The following is a 17631-nucleotide window of genomic DNA, read 5'->3' on the forward strand; positions in this document are numbered from 1 at the left end:
CAATAGGAAAATAGAGTCAGGAGAAAGAAATCCCGAATGGTCAGAAAACATACCAAAACCAAAGAGGAAACACAGCACGACTCAAGAGAAAAGTTACCGAAAACAAAAATGAAAAAGCCTTCTTGCTTCTATACCTATTCGGCACAACCAAGAGAAGAGAAAATTTCTTCCCAAAGAGTTTCCCCAAAGTTCCGAATACACACTACCAAGTAGTCTCAAATTCGGCCAACACCTAGCCACCCACCTTCCACGATTTTCTCCCTTTATCTCTCCACATTTTCCTTTTCCAAATCCCCACCAACCTTCATCCATATCCCTCTTGACCAAGTCTCCAACCACCTCTACAGAGTTTGTACCAAACTCCATCTCTCACACCACCGAAGCACAAAATAAAATCCCTTTGCAACACCTAGGACTCGAACCCAAGTCCCCTAGCAGAAGCTACATGCCACCTTGCCACTAGACCACACGCACTCTTTGTGACACAAAACAACCACAACTATTTATAAAGCCCATGTGTCAACCTCCATATTCTTTTAAGAGCAGAAACAAAAATTTTGAAAAAGTCAGAGCTTGAACCCAGGACTTCGTAGACATCCCCAAACACACCCAATTCATTAAACCACCACACCAAACATGCTATTTGTGTCAAAGTATGCAAAATTACAGACCCTACATTTTTGGGGTGTTACACTACTATTACGAACTTTCGATAAAATATTCGAAGCGAGATCTGAATTTCTCGGTACACAAATTTTGCCTTTGAAGTATAAGCTATCATTGGACCCAATCTGAAAATTTAATCAAAAGTTGTCTCAAACTGTTTTCGTTTAGCTATCAACATATCATCGTATTTCTGAGCTTCGCCAATCTGCTGCAAAAACATTGGTCTAGCTTTCAGCTCAGCTAAAATCGAACCATCATTAGTCAATGTCAACTGCATGTTCAAAGGTTGCAAAGCAAACTGAGATTTTCTACTTAAAGCATCAACAACAACATTAGCCTTTCCCGAATGATAATCAATGATTAAATTATAGTCTTTTAAGAACTCGAGCCATCTGCGCTGTGTCAAATTCAAATCTTTCTACAACATTAAGTACTTTTGACTATTATGATCCTTAAAGATATGACATCTTTCTCCATACAAATGGTGTCGTAAAATATTTAAAGCAAACACAATTGTTGCAAGCTCTAAATCATGCGTTGGATAATTCTTTTCGTGCGGCTTCAACTGTCTAGAAGCCTACGCTATCACTTTTCCTTCTTGCATCATAACAAAACCCAAACTGTTTAATAATGCATCACTATAAATCACAAATTCTTTACCGGACTCTGGCTGAACTAACACTTGTATCTCAATTAACAATGCTTTTAATTGACTAAAGCATTGCTGGCATGTATCACCCCTAATCCGTATCCATCACCGGAATGGGGTTATGAGGCATTACCGAACTAGACACAACTTCCAAACAATTACATAAACTCTTAGGTCATTACGAATGCATACATAATAATTTATAAAACACATAGTAAAATTTTTACGAAACATTAACATTAAACAAACATCTCATTTCATACTCAAAACCTATCATATTCAAAAACAGACATATGAATATAATGTGTAACCATGCTTTGAAACATATAGTAATAATTATTAATTCGTAATAATTAAACATACAACAAATACTGCATTAATAAATCTCACAAATATCTTAAGCCTAATTTCAAAATTTATAACATTATGTGCATGGTATATATTAATAGGAAGCATTTGATTAATAACTTAAACTCAAAATAATTAGTTTACCTAATTTGCATAAAAACAATCATGATTTCTTATAATTTGAATTACTATTCATTTGGTCATTTTACAATGCCTTAACCGAATATAAACTTACTAAATGCATATACTTATTCAATGTCCACTTTCATTTTACTCAACCATATCACACCCATGTAACATTGCATAAAATAAATTCCATACATCAACCATAATTTGCATTACATGTCAAGCACTTCACAAGTTTATATATACATAATTTAACCAAACTCTCAAATAAAAAATAAACATATCAATAAAACATATAAATATAAACATGGTCAAAATGCATAAAATTGAATATTAATCATAGACATTTATGAATGAACATTAATTTCTTAATTAATCTATTGCCAATTTACTAAGTCATTTACATCTATGTCCTATTCATACACCACATAACCAATAACATAGATAAATACATATTTTCTCATACTTATTAATGAGCCTAACCACAACCAAGCCTTCCATTATTTTATTTCAACCAATTCGTTATACAAACATATTACTCAAATAATATATATATCAAACCATTACATCAGATACCTATATATATATGCAAGTGCGGAATCATCAATCAAATATATCCATTACCTAAATTCAACATTTAGCCGAATACACTCGTCAACCAAATTAAACCATTACTATCAAATACAAGACATAACCGAATCATTTTAACCATGAGTAACATAACAAGCATAATTCATACTTATGTATATACCATAGCTGATTCAATCAAACCACATCCAAAATCACGAACCATTTTCAATGAATATGACACATATAAACATAACTAAAATTTCATATACTTACATAACATATTAGCCATTTTCGCATGGCTTAATATATATACACAACTTCAAACTTAACCAAATATAATCTAGCCTATACATGCCATAGGTTCAAGTTCAAACTTTTAAAGTACCGAAATCAGTCGATAGTGTGATAGACTTCATTGAAGATCCCCGAGCCTATAACTAGTCTCCAAAATTATAAAATGGAATCAAACATACACACACAGTAAGCTATCACAGCTTAGTAAGTCATAAGGAAATAAACAACTCAATGACATCATCAACTCAATTTAACAATACTAATTTATGCTATCATAATCACATTTAACTTCAAGCTTACAGTTTCATATACAACATATACTTTCATATATATAAACTTTATCTTGGCCAAATATATATATATATATCTATTATCAAAGTATCATTCAACTTCAAAGCCATAATATCATTATATAACCGAATAAATATACACTCATATGCATAAACTCATGAATCAAACTTTAATATCACATACTTATACATAACATGTGGCCGAATATATTTCACAAATACATATATATTTACATTAGCATCATGTATAATTTGCATCACATATCAAATAACCAACTTACCTTATTTTCAAATAGATAATCAACTATCACATACCTGATCACTTTAGCTCGATTTATCATTGCCTGGTGAACCATCAAAATTGAATAGGATAATCGGATACTTACACATATCATACAATGTCAACGTCCCAGATGTGGTCTTACATGTAATCACGTATCATTGCCACTATCCCAGATAGGGTCTTACATGAGAACACATATCGATACCACTGTTCCAGATGCGGTCTTACAGAAGAACACATAAAAAATTTTAACGCCCCAAATTTGGGCCTAGAAGAAATGGGCTTCGATTATCGGAGAAATTGGAATTTAGTTGTGCAAGTGAATGACACAATTGATTGTTTGCTGTAGTGGTTAAGTGATTAGGAGTGTTTGGAAGTGTTGGAGAAGTCTTGGGTTCAAACCTGGGCTTCAGCAAAATTATGGTTTTCAGTGAATAAAACCCTGGATGCATTAATGAAGGCCTTTTAAATTATTTTGTTAAATAAATGACAAAATGAAGCATGTGGTCTAGTGGTTGGGGTGTCATTAAGGTTTCAAAGGAGCCTGGGTTCAAGTCTTGGCTCTTGCAATTTATTTTAGTTTTTATCTTAAGTGAATCTGGATGCTAGCACATATGTCTTATAGTTAATTGAGGATAAAATGTGAAACAAAAGGAGCCTATGGTGTGGTGGCAAGGTGGCGTGTAAAGGAACCTTAAGGTCTGATGTTCGAGTGTGGCACATCACAAATGAGGTATTTGTTTTGTAATTGGGTTCGGCTAGTGGTTGAGTTGTAGTGGAAGGAGGTTATTGAGGTGAGAATTGAAGAGTGATCTTAGGAGTGGATCATGGAGAGATAAGGGGAGGATTATGTGGAGAAAATCATGAAGTTTGATTGGGAGAGGAGTTGGACAAATTTGGGAGTCTATGGGTGCCTATTCGGTCATTGACTTAGTGCCGAATTGGTAAGGGACTTTAGGGGTTTCGATAGTTTTTTTCTTTTGCATTCATTTTACTTTTATTGACTTGGCCGAATATTGCATTTTGGGGATTGTTCTGTTTTACGTTTTGTTGTTAGTCAAATGTGTCTGTACCATTTGGTTTCCTTTTGCTTTGCTATCTTCTTTTGCCGAAAGTGTTATGTGCTAAGCCTGTTCTTGACTCTTCTTATCTTCTATATTCCCCTCTCTACCGAGATTGTTGTGTCTTTTATATTACCTCTCTCACCTTTCCTCAATAGTGGCCGATTAGTCTCTCTTGGATCATCCTTGTTTCTGATTCTCTTCCTTTTTGTTAAGGAAATAACCTAATATAGTTTCCCTTTCTCCCTAACATTTCATTCATTCTTTCGATCTTTTTTGAGCCGACCGTCCCTCCTTCCCCTCTTATTTGTTTTTGGTTTCTTGTCCTCTATTCAGAGTTTGGTGGATCATTCGGTGCGTTGTGGTATGATGGTTCAGTTTTGCTGAAGATTTAACAATTGGTATGTGGTTGCAAAGCTTCTTCTTTGTTTCTCTGACAATTCTGTATGCACTCTATTTGTCTTCTTCTATCTTTTTCAAAAGTTGAATGCTTCTTAATATTATTGATCGTGATTTTTATTGTTCCTTCCCCGCAAGGTGAGGTGCATTGGGGTAAGAAGTTCTGAGGAATGGAAAAGGGCAAAGATTATGCAAGTTATCAAACTCTGCCGCTCATTAATAGTATAAGGTAAGATCGCTACCTTATTCTTACTTTGGGCTGTATATTCATGTGGTTGGTAAGTTAACGTCTGTAAACTGAGACCACATAATTGATCACTGTATGGGTTAAAAAGATCTGTTTTAAAACAGATATTTGACATTCACGTGTGATTAATCTTGATCAGAGGTCTTAAGAGATTAAAGTCATTTGCTAATCAAGGTTGGGACTTGGAGATTTTTACCGCGTGATTCTGCAAACAGGCGTGTAACTGTACACCGTAAACCATTACTATCAAGAAGCCGAAGAAGGAATGTAACCTTGTGCCTTGTTTTAATAATCGGTTGAAAAGCCGAAAATGTGTGTGTTGTTTACTCTACTATGACTGTAGATCGGCAAAATGCCGAAAAGCCAAAATTATGGCGTGTAATGCCACACGAGCGTGCGATCGTGCGTGTGGTGAGTCGAGCTCTCGGAACATGGGCGTTCGATGAGAAAGGCCACCATGAGTGAATTCATGGACTTAGGCCGTAGTGGGCCACTTGGGCCATAAAATGGGCCGAAGAGGCCCAATGGGTCCATTAGCCCGCTTGTGTCCAATCAGTTGCTAGGTGGAATATGGTTGGGCTTGTCATGTCGTGTACCTCGCATAGGCTGTTCTGGGCCACCTTGGGCTGGACTAGGTCGTGTGGGCCCAATGGGCTTGTGTGCCCACGCGGATAAAATGTATATTATGTGGTAAGTTTTGGACTGGGATACGTTGTTCGTACAGCCGTGAATAGTTTTGGATTAAATGAGCCGTATGGGCCCAATGGGCCCGTAGGTCTGAGTGGGTAAATTTTGCTGTTAAGCGGGAAGTAGATAGACTTGTCATGTCGCGCACATGACCTAGGTTGTTTAGGGCCTCGATGGGCCAAAATGGGCTGTATGGGCCCAATGGGCTTGTGGCCCACACAGATAAAATCTGCGGTAAGTGACTATTAACGAATTGGGCTATGGTGTACACATAGCCGTATCTAAATTTTGGCTAAATGGGCCACACGTACGTGTGGGCCAACTTGGGCCGATATGGGCTTTAGGCCCATTTGCACCGTTATGTCTGTTTAGATTACTTAAGTCACTTGAGGCGACGATGGACCTTCGGTTGGGTCGTTAAGACCCTGATTTGTAAAATTACCAAAATACCCCTTATTTGTAAAATTATCGAAATACCCCTAGTTTGTAAAATGACTGTAATACCCTTATAGGATAAAATGACCGTAATACCCCTGTTTGGTAAAATGACAATTATGCCCTTATGTTTCGTATGATTGATGTGCTTATGATTTACATATATGATTGTATTGAGTATGACTTTGCATACACGTAATGTTATGACATGACATACATCATGGGGTTGGGATTTTGACGTGGAAGAAGTACTGTACTGGTGACTTTGTCACATTCACTGTTACTGGTGGCTAGCAATTACTGATACCAGTGGCTTTGCCACACTTACTGTTTCTGACAGCTATGTTGCATTATTATTATTGGAAGCTTTGTTATGATATTCGTGTGCTGCCTGGGTGGGTCGATTTATATCCTTACATGGTGTGTTGGTTGGTACGGGTGCTGTGCTGGCTGGATTTGGGTGGGATGCATAATTGCATTACACTGTACTGATACTGTATTGGGCTTAGGCCCTCACTATTACTGAATAGGGCTAAAACCCAGACTGTTCTATTACTCGATAAGGCTCAGGCCAAGACTGTTACTGCATGCATTGTTTATTGTTTGACTGATAGGGATTTACACACTGAGTTTTCGTAAACTCACCCTTTCTTTTAACTGTACAAGTAATCCTCAGCCTTAGACGGTTTGGTGCTACAAGGGACTCGGAGGTGGCCACACGATTGCTGATGTTCTACCTTTGACTTTATTTATTTAAATTTCATATTGGGTTTTTGGTTATGTAATAAGGCCATTTGTGGTTTTAACTTTTATTTGGGCTTTGATTTCTTATCTTAAACTGCTAGACCAGGAAAAGATGAGATTTCAAAATAATAACTCTTTTCAAGGGAAAACCACATTTTAAACTTTAAGGATTTCAAAAGCTTCTGCGATTTTATTCAGTTTAAGGAATCAACGGTGATTAACATGGCAATTGTTTTGACAAATTGATTTTCAATTAGTAACAACTTAATTTGTCAAATTTTCTTAAGCATTAAAAACTAAAAGGGTTTTAACTTAAGTTCAGATTCTTAACGACAAGTCCTATTTTTGAAAAACACTTCAATGTGACACACCAGATTCGGCCGTAACGTCCAGGCCGGGTTTGGGGTGTTACAGAAATCCTATGTCATGACATATATATCCTAGCTATTTCTAAGGTTCATATAGTGCTTTCGGACATTGTAACTCAGTCGAATCGACTTCGTAAACATAGCTCCCAAGCATATACACATTCAAATTTAACATGTATACTCTCACATAATTAATTTCAGCATATAAACCCATATTTATTTAAAATTAACAACATCTATTTACTTATAAACTTACCTCAGACAACGATAATCGGAACGGGACAATTATTCGACAACTTTGGTTTTCCCTCGATCCAAATCTAATTTCTTTGGTTATTGATCTAAACATATTCAAATTAAACTCATTGAAACACAATTTCATTCAATTTAGTCCAAAAACACATAAATGGGCAAATTACTATTTTGCCCTTAACATTTCACACTTTTTACAATTTAGTCTAAATTGCACAAAGCACAAAACATGCAAAATTTGAGTACACTATGCTTAGGCCAAATCTTCCTTATGCTCATACAAGTCTATACATTTAATTTATTTCACATTTTAGTCCCTCAATTTATTATTTTTTTCAATTTAGCCCTAATTTCTCAAATTCATCAAAAATTTCAATACAAAATATATTAATCCAAAACATATCTTTCATAATTCATCATCTAACATCACAAAGCTCAATTATTCATCAATGGCATAACTAAAAATATTCATCAAAATTAGAAATTCAAGCATATGCTTTGTACATTACACTGCAACGATCTCAAAAAAGTAAAAATTATTAAAAACCAAGCAAAACTCATACCCGAATTAAGCTTTAAGAGTGTCGAACCTAAAACAAAAAAAATGGCTTATTTGTTCTTCAAGTTTTGGTAAAAACAAATGAAAATGCAGGCTATTTTACGTTTTGTTTATTTAATACATAATAATACATCATTTACATTTTTAACCTTTATAAATTAATAACTAAAACTTATATATTAAGGCCACAACCGTCCATCACTAATTCATATGGTAATATTGCAACTTAAATACCTCATGCAATAAAGACAACAACAATTTAGCCTTTACAAATTAAACCATAAATTTTCTATTTTATGCGATTAAGCCCTTTTATTAAATCGGGCTCTCAAACGATAAAATTAAAACACAAAAATTTCACAGATATTAAATCACACATAATAAACACAAAAAATAATTTTTTAAAATTTTTCTGACTCGAATTCGTGGTCCCGAAGCCATCGTTCTAATTAGGGTCTAAATTGGGTTGTTACAACTCTCCCCGTTTAGGAATTTTCGTCAACGTTCTTTCATTGCATCCTCTGGCTCCAACGTTCGTGTCTATGCCACAGTACTTTCACTAACGAAATTTTCTTATTTCTTAATTATTTAACTTCACAATCTCAAATCCTGATCGGTTCTTCTTCATAAGTCATATCAGATCGAATCTGAATCTCTAACGGAGAAATCACATGTGATGGGTTGGATCGATATCGTCGAAGCATCGATACGTGAAACACGTTATGGATCTTTGCTAACTCAGGTGGCAACAATAGTCTATAAGCAACTGGCCCAATACGTTTAATAATCTCGTACGGCCCAATAAATCTTGGACTCAATTTGCCTTTACGACCGAATCGAAGTATTTTCTTCCATGGTGAGACTTTCAAAAAGACTTTGTCCCCTATCTGAAACTCTATATCTTTTCATTTCATGTCTGCATACGATTTCTGATGATCTGACGCTGTTTTCAGACTTTTGCGGATCACTTTTATTTTTTGTTCAGTCTCTCTAATCAAATCGACCCCGTGTAACTTATTTTCACCGAGCTCAGTCTAATACAATGGTGTACGGCATTTATGATTGTACAATGCCTCATAACGTGACATTTTGATACTCAATTTAAAGCTATTATTGTACGTAAATTCAATCGGAGGCAAGTATCATTCCCACGTACCTTTGAACTCAAGAATACAACATCTCAACATATCCTCAAGTATCCGAATGATTAGTTCAAACTGATCATCTGTTTGCGGATGGAAAGCAGTGCTAAAATGTAATTTCGTACCTAGAGCATCTTGCAATTTCTTCCAAAATTGCGATGTAAACCTTGGATCTCTATCCGAAATAATAGAAATAGGTACTCCATGTAATCTCACAATCTGAAAAACTTACAATTCAGCTAGCTTATCAAGTGAGTAATCATTACGAACTGGAACAAAATGAGCCGATTTAGTCAATCTATCCACAATAACCCATATCGCATCTTTCTTGCTCTGTGTCAATGGCAAACCGAATACAAAATCCATCGTGACTCTATTCCATTTCCACTCTGGTATCATGATCAGCTGAAGTAACCCAGATGGTACCTGGTGCTTGGCTTTAACTTGCTGACAAATTAAACACTTCAAATCATAGAAATATATTGTTCCATACCATGCCACCAATAAAGTTGTTTCAAATCATTATAGATTTTCATACTACCCGGGTGAATAGATAATTTGCTATTATGAGCTTCATTCAAAATCATTTGAATCAACTCTGGATTTCTCGGAACACATATTCAGTTTATGAACCTCAGATAACCCTCAGCATCAACTCGAAATTCTAAATCAATATTCAAGTCACACTGGCCCTGCTTTGCTAACAAATCATTATCAACTTTTTGAGCATCACAAATCTTTTGAATATTAATGGTCTTGCTTTTAACTCAGCTATAATCCAACCATCATCAGACATAGCCATATGTGCATTCATTGCACGTAAAGCAAATAGTGATTTTCAGTTTAGAGCATCAACAACAACATTAGCCTTTCCTAGATGGTAGTCAATCATAAGCTCGTAGTCTTTTAACAGCTCTAACCATCGACGCTGTCTCAAATTCAGATATTTCTGAGTCATTTCAAACTTTTGTGACCAGTATAAATGTGACATTTCTCACCGAACAGTTAGTGGCGCCATATTTTCAATGCAAACACAATAGCTGCCAATTCTAGGGCATGTGTTGGATAGTTCTTTTCGTGTGTCTTTAACTTCTCGAGGCATAAGCTACAACTTTGCCTTCCTGTATCAAAACACAGCCCAAACCATTCAAAGATGCATCACTATAGATAACAAATTCTTTACCCTATTCTAGCTGAACTAAAACTTGGGCTTCGGTTAAACGGACTTTCAACTGATCAAAACTTTTCTGACACTTTTCTGACCACTCAAATTTAACATCTTTTTTGTAATAGCTTCATCATCAGGTTGTATTCATAGAGAAACCTTTCATGAACTGTCTATAGCAACCATCAAGTCCCGAAAAACTTTAAACTTTAGAAACATTTCTCAAAGGTTTCCAATAGAGTATAGTCGAAATCTTACTTGGATCAACCTGAATACCCGATGCTGATACAACATGTCCCAGAAAACTGGCTTCACATAACCAGAACTTACATTTACTGAACTTTACATACAACTGTTTATCTCGCGATGTCTGTAACACAAGTCTCAAATGTTCGCCATGTTCAGTTTCATCACGGGAATAGATCAAAATGTCATCTAAGAACACAACTACAAACCGATCTAAATATTGTATGAGTATCTGGTTCATCAAATCCATGAAAACAACAGGTGCATTGGTAAATCTGAAACGCATAACCAGAAACTCATAGTGTCCGTACCTTGTTCGGAAAGCAGTTTTTAGCACATTAGAATCTTTAACTCTCAATTGATAGTTGCCTGATCTCAAATCTATCTTTGAAAACATGTAGCCCCTTTCAACTAATCGAACAGGTTGTCAATCTGTGGCAACGGATATTTATTCTTTATAGTCACCATATTGAGCTGTCTATAGTCGATACACATTCTCATAGTTCCATCTTTCTTTTTCACAAATAAAACTGGTGTATCCTAGGGAGAAAAACTCGGTCGCGCGAACCCTCTATTTGTCAACTCTTGCAACTAAGCTTTCAATTCTTTTAATTTAGTAGGTGTCATTCTGTACGGAGCTACCGATATCGAAGTCATCCCCGGCACTAACTTAATATCAAATTCAACATCTCGGATAGGTGGCAAACTCGACAATTCTTCAGGAAATAGATCCGAATACTCGCATACAACTGGTACTTGATAAACCGTAAATTATACATATTTTTATCCCATGCTTAGCACATTTATGGATGATTTCTCCTTAGATTTGGTGAATTCGATGCTCCTAATCCTTTAATTTCATGTTTTATACTTAGGTGAGTATAGGAGAGTAAAAAGAGCGAGAAACGGGCCGAAAACGGAGAAAATGGACCCACGTTGAAAATTAACACAGCCTGGAATTTCTCACACGGGCGTGTCACACGGCTGTGTCCATTTGGCAGGATTAAACCACGACTTACACGGGTAGACTACACGCTTGTGCCTATTCAACAGCCTTGACCACGAGCTGGAGTAATAGCACACGAGTGTGTCCCTGCCGAGCCCAAGTATAACCCTATTCATAAAAGGCCAATTTTGGGGGCTCTTAGTCATTCTAAAGCCTATTTAAACACCTGAGGAGGCACTTAGAAGGAGAACGGGGAGTAGGATGCAAGGAATTACTCAAGGAAAGCTGATTGATCCATCTCAGAAGCCGGATTTATCATTAAGACTGAATATCTCCCTTCAAGTTCCTTCAGGAGTTTTGGGTTTTCTTATGTTTTGTTATCTTTATGCTTTTGAGATGTTTTCTTTCATAAGTATGAACTCAACCCCCCAAATACCTAAGGGGAATGAAACCTAAGATGAATCTTGTTATTATTATCTAAATTTTATGATAAATATTTGACTTGTTCTTAATTATGTGTTCTTAATTCTTGTTTTGATATTCCAGGATATTGATTCAAGTTAAGCTCTTATTCAGAGGAGGAATAGACCCTGTTTAAGAGTAAATTTGTCATAATTAAGCGGAGTTGATTGCACGCCTAGAGATAGGGTGATAAGATTTTGCCGGATTAGGGTGAAACCTAATAAGGGAATCCATAGATTGAGTTAATGCAATTCTAGGGTGTTAATTAGAAAGAGATTTCAATTATTCAACCTAGGGTTAGACATTATTAGTATTGAGAGAGATAATAATATAACTTAGGGATTTCTATGGATCAAGTCAAATGAATAAATCGTCTTATTTAGAGTCAAATAACAAGTGAAATCTAGGTGGATTTTTCCTTAGGTATTGTCTTAATCAATTAAATTTTCCCAAAAGTATTTTCCCAAATTTTCTTTCTGTGCATTCTTAGTTTAGTAATTAGTTTAGATAACCAAACCTCTTAGTTTTTAGGCTAGATAATAAAAAGGAAGTAAATACTTGTAGTCGTGGTTCTTTTGAGTTTGACAATCCGGTCTTGCTTAACTATACTACAGTTCGATAAGTACACTTGCCTTAATCATGATAATAAGTTAGTTTCAAGAACGATTCATTCATAAATCTTTAAAATTTGTCACGAACAGATTCATTTGGCTAACGCGGTCCGAGCCCTCCTGAAAACTGACCCGTGGGGGCTCTTCTTTAAGATTATCGAGCCAACGTATCTCGAGTTCACATTAGAGCTCTGCTCGACGTTCCATCTTCAAACCGTCATGACCAAATTTGACAATCTTGGAACGGTCCAGTTCTGTATTGGTGGTCTAGTATACCAGTTGAGCGTACCCTAGTTCAGGATTGCACTAGGGCTATTCACGGAGGAGTTCATGGACGAAAATGAACTCAACACCCTCCACAACCACATCCACTACTCCCTCTCAAAATGCTGGAGGGACCTCGTCCCTGCCTCGACCACCTACGATCCTAGCCGCTCCAAGGCATCAGCTTTCCCTCCATCCTTGAGGTATCTACACGCCATCTTGGCTCACACTCTAATAGGGAGACGAGAGAGCATCGGTGTCGTCACCACCCACGATGCCTATTTCTTATAGAGTATGGTGAATGGGCACGTCATCGACCTCGCCTACTTTATTGCCCTTGCCATTCACCACCAGATGGAGTGGCACAGGAGAGGGGTCATCTCTATCGAGCCTTTTGTTGTAATATCCTAAATTAGGGCTTAATCAGAATAGTGGTTTCGTGACCACAAATTCGAGATAGAAATAATAATTTTATAATTATTTTGATGATTATGATATGATTGCATGATTGTGTGAAAATTTCGTGATGAAATTCTATGCCTAAAGTGCTTAAATTGAAAGTAGGGACTAAATCGAATAAGTTGCAAAACTTGCATTCTAGAAGTTTTTAGTATGAAATTGTTTTGGAATATTAATGAGGAGGTCTTAAATAGCAATTTGACCAATTTTAAGTTCATGGGAAAAATTAGGACATGGAAGGAATTTTTGGAAAGTTTAGTAGTAAGGGTATTTTGGTCATTTGGTTATTAAAATGAATTAAAAACAAAATTAAAAGCCAATTTTTTTCCATCTTCTTCATTAGGCCGAAATTTCAAGGGTTCTCCATAGCTAGGGTTTGTTTCAAGCTTCCAAGCTCCATAGTAAGTGATTCCAAGCCCCGTTTTTAATGTTCTTTACGTTTTTGGAATCCCGGTAGCTCGATTAAGCTTATGTTAGCAATAATTCAACCTAGGGTTTATATTTGGAAAAATACCCATAGGTGAAATTTGTGTATTCTGATGTTTTATGATAGAATATGAGGTTTTAAATTATGTTAGACAACTTGTGCTACTCGGTTTTGAGTGAAAATGAGTAAAATGGCTTAATCGGCAAAAATACCTAATAGTCACAAGTATATGTTAGAGAGAGAATTTGATGTTGCCATAGAAGGAAAAAGTGATCAGCATGTTATAAAACATAAGAATAAGGAATAAAGTTTAATTCCCGAGCCTAGGGGAAAAAGTGTAATTATGCAAAAGTTTAGGGGCAAAAGCGTAATTTTTCCAAAGTTCGTATTAAATGCTGTTTTGATGAATGTATGTATTAAATAAGATTAATTTGGCATCATAGATCAAGAGAAACGAGATTCAAGTCGCGATCGAGGAAAAGAAAAGATTGTGGACTAAATTGCAAAATCTTTATATTTTGGTACCAAGGTAAGTTCATGTGTAAATGTAGTAACATAATTGTCATTTTAAGCAATTTAATGTTGTTTATATGATATGATGCTGATTATTATCATGAAATATTATGCTTTGTGGTTATTGTTGAATAATATGTAATTATGTGAATTACTTGATGAGTATGAACTATCACCGAAGTACCGATTTCAATATTCCATGGAAGACGGCAAATGTGAGATTGAGGGAAAATGCCCGTTTGAACCTTAGGAATAGATTAGGATACAAGTGACATGTCACTAGGATGGTTGAGCATCCGAACTCGTTGAGTTGAGTCTGAGTTCGTGAAATGTAACTAGGCATCCGAACTCGTTGAGTTGAGTCTGAGTTCACTTATGGATGCGAATGCCCGAGCTCGTTGAGTTGAGTCCGAGTTCACTTAGGGGCGGGTTACATGATTTATTGATTACATATGAGGCACTTATGTGCAAATTATCCGTGTATCTGAGTTGTATTCCGATGTGTTCAACGGGTGAAATTTCTAGTGAAATAGAAGAACACTTAAGATGCAAGTGACGTTTTGGTAAGTGTTGTGAAATGGACACTTTGGACAGGTATGTTCTTAACCCTCGAGTTGAAATTAGATACAACAACGATAAGGTGGTAAGATGATGAATGATGTTTAGAAATGTGATATATGTTTTGGTGATACCATGCTAAAGTTGTTTGGTATATTTGTATTGTTATGTTACTTGTTATTTACATATGAACTTACTAAGCATTTATGCTTACTCCCTCCTCTTTATTTACTGTAGTTTTGAACAAGCCAGCTCGGGAATCGGGACGGGTCGAAGGTTCGATCACACTATCCAATGGACTTTCATCTGGGTAAATGGCTTGTAAAACTTAAGTATGGCATGTATAGCAATATACTTATTTTGTGTAAATAATTTTATGATATGGCCATGTTTGGTTGAGAAAATGTTTGATATTGATAAGTCATGGTGATGGCTAATTTAGATCATGTTTGATATTATGGAAGTTTAATAGGTTATCTAGTTCATAAAAATTCATGGAAAGATGAAACTTGCCTTAAAACAGAATATTGCTGCAGCAATGACATGAATTTGAAAAATCACTAAAAATAGTATAAATGGAACTAAGTGATGCGTAAGTTATGAAATTGAAGCTTAGTGAGTCTATTTTCATTTGGATTGAATAAAATAGGCATATAAATTATATTTTATGAGATATTTAAACTTTTGTGAAACAGGGCGAGAGTGATTTCTGGATCCCCTGTTCTGACTTTAAAAATTCATAATAAATTTTAAAAAAAATAATTAGAAGTTTTTATTTATATGTACAAGTTCTTTATTGAGTCTAGTTTTAAGAGAAACAAATCTCATAGTCATTTAATTTCTTTATAGAGAAATATCTGATTCATAATACACAGAGGTCAGAGCAGTCGAACCCTGAAATAGGGGATACTTTAACTAATAAACTGTACTAATTGGCCTAACCAAAAATTTTAGAAAAAAATTAGTAATTAGATATATGAGTCTAGATTTAGGGAAAATTTACAGATCTTGATTTTGAGTTTCATAACTTGAGATATGATTTTTCTTGTAACTATGACGCGGGTAGTTAGAAAGCTGTGAATGTAGAAATAAATGATTTGAAGTTCTTAATTTGATAAATATTGTTCGGTAACCCCTCAAGCTCGACTCCGGCGATGGTCTCGGGCGTGGGGGCGTTACATTTGTGACTCGATTGGCTCGGCAGTTTGGGCTCCTCAACACAGCAACACAATTATCCTTCCTTACTCTCATCGGTTAGATGTCTCCATAGGGCATCTCGAGCATAGTAAGTATGAGGATGATCGAGAAACGACGTGGCACATACCCTCGTCAGTATCTCCTCGCCTAGTCCATTGAGGAGGAGGACCCAGAAGACATTACTGATGATGTCCCTCCACATCACGAGGATCCACCGACTCAACCACCACCTCCTCATCGTCCAGTTCATGCGGCGGCTTCATATTTTGACATCTCTAAGCGCCTTACATAGTTTGAGCAGCAGTGTTTTCAGTGTTTTGATCACATTGATACTACACTTCACCAGATTTGTCAGCACTTTCACATCTCATTGCCACCCCCACCTCATGAACCATCTAGCGATGAAGGTGTTTAAAAACTTTTATTTATTATTTTATATTTTTACTTTTATTCTATTTTAAGACTACTTTTTATTTTTCTTTAAGCTTATTTTTATTAGGTTTTAAAATTATTATTTTACAATTTTTAATTTCAGCTATTTCATTACTAGTAATTATGCTTCTTTATATTCCCTAAAAAGTTCCTGATTCTATCACAGCTATAAAGAGCTCCAAGCTCATTATTGCATAGGAACTAAAAACTCCACCGGGAAAGGTTCTCTGCGACTGCCATGTGCTGCTCGACCACGACCATTGCTACCACCAGATATAATATTCTTTTGGCGTAGGATTTATGGATTAATGAACCTCTACCACCAACGGAGTATCCTCCTCCACTCTCATCATTGCTTTGGCCGATTACTCTCAATCACTCCAATTCAAGGAGTTCATTCATCATTGAGGAAGTTTCACTTCTCTCCCTATCTTATGATTATTTTTATCAACATATCTATCTTTGTACATTGAGGGCAATGTATATCTTAAGTGTGGGGAGGTCTTTTATATCATCATTAAAAATCCCTAAATTGTGTCTTGTTCTCACGTTTATCACTCATAACACTATTAGGATGAATGTTAATTAATTTATGATTTTTATTGATATGTCTTGAATTAAAACATAGGCCTTTAAGACATTAGGGAATCAAGCATGATAAGTTGATTTTTGAAGAATTAAAAACTTTTAGGTTGTTTCCCTAAGTTTAAGTATTATCTTAAGTTGAAATTCACAAGTTTGAACATAAAAAAGCCATAATTTTTGTCAGATCTTGAGCCTTTAGAGCATATTTTACTCCTTTCATGCTCACTTTTATTATGAGTGCGTCAGTATTGATTTGTTATTCTAGAACTTGCTTGATTATGCATGTCAAGACCACACCTTTTGATTTGATATGTCAAGATGATAAAGGCACTTAGGTTTAACCCATTCACTCCATAAAAGCCTACCTTCATAATTAACCCTTAGTGAACCCCTTTGAGCCTAACAAGCCATTAATTGATTTACCCTCAATATTAACCTATAACCCATTATTGTTGAAATCCCTTAATTTGATCCCTATTTTTGTCGAGATTTGATTTGAACTAATTGCTTAGCTATGCTTTGCTCTTCTATGTTTTTGACTTGTTCTTAAAAAAAATTGTACTTCAATACATATTAGTTGTAATTCGTCATTTTTGAGCTTAAGTGTCAATTCCATATTCTGAGAAGAAGCTCACTTGTATTCAAC

This window comes from Gossypium hirsutum, chromosome A06 (assembly GCF_007990345.1).
Source record: "Gossypium hirsutum isolate 1008001.06 chromosome A06, Gossypium_hirsutum_v2.1, whole genome shotgun sequence".
In the NCBI taxonomy this organism is placed as follows: domain Eukaryota; kingdom Viridiplantae; phylum Streptophyta; class Magnoliopsida; order Malvales; family Malvaceae; genus Gossypium; species Gossypium hirsutum.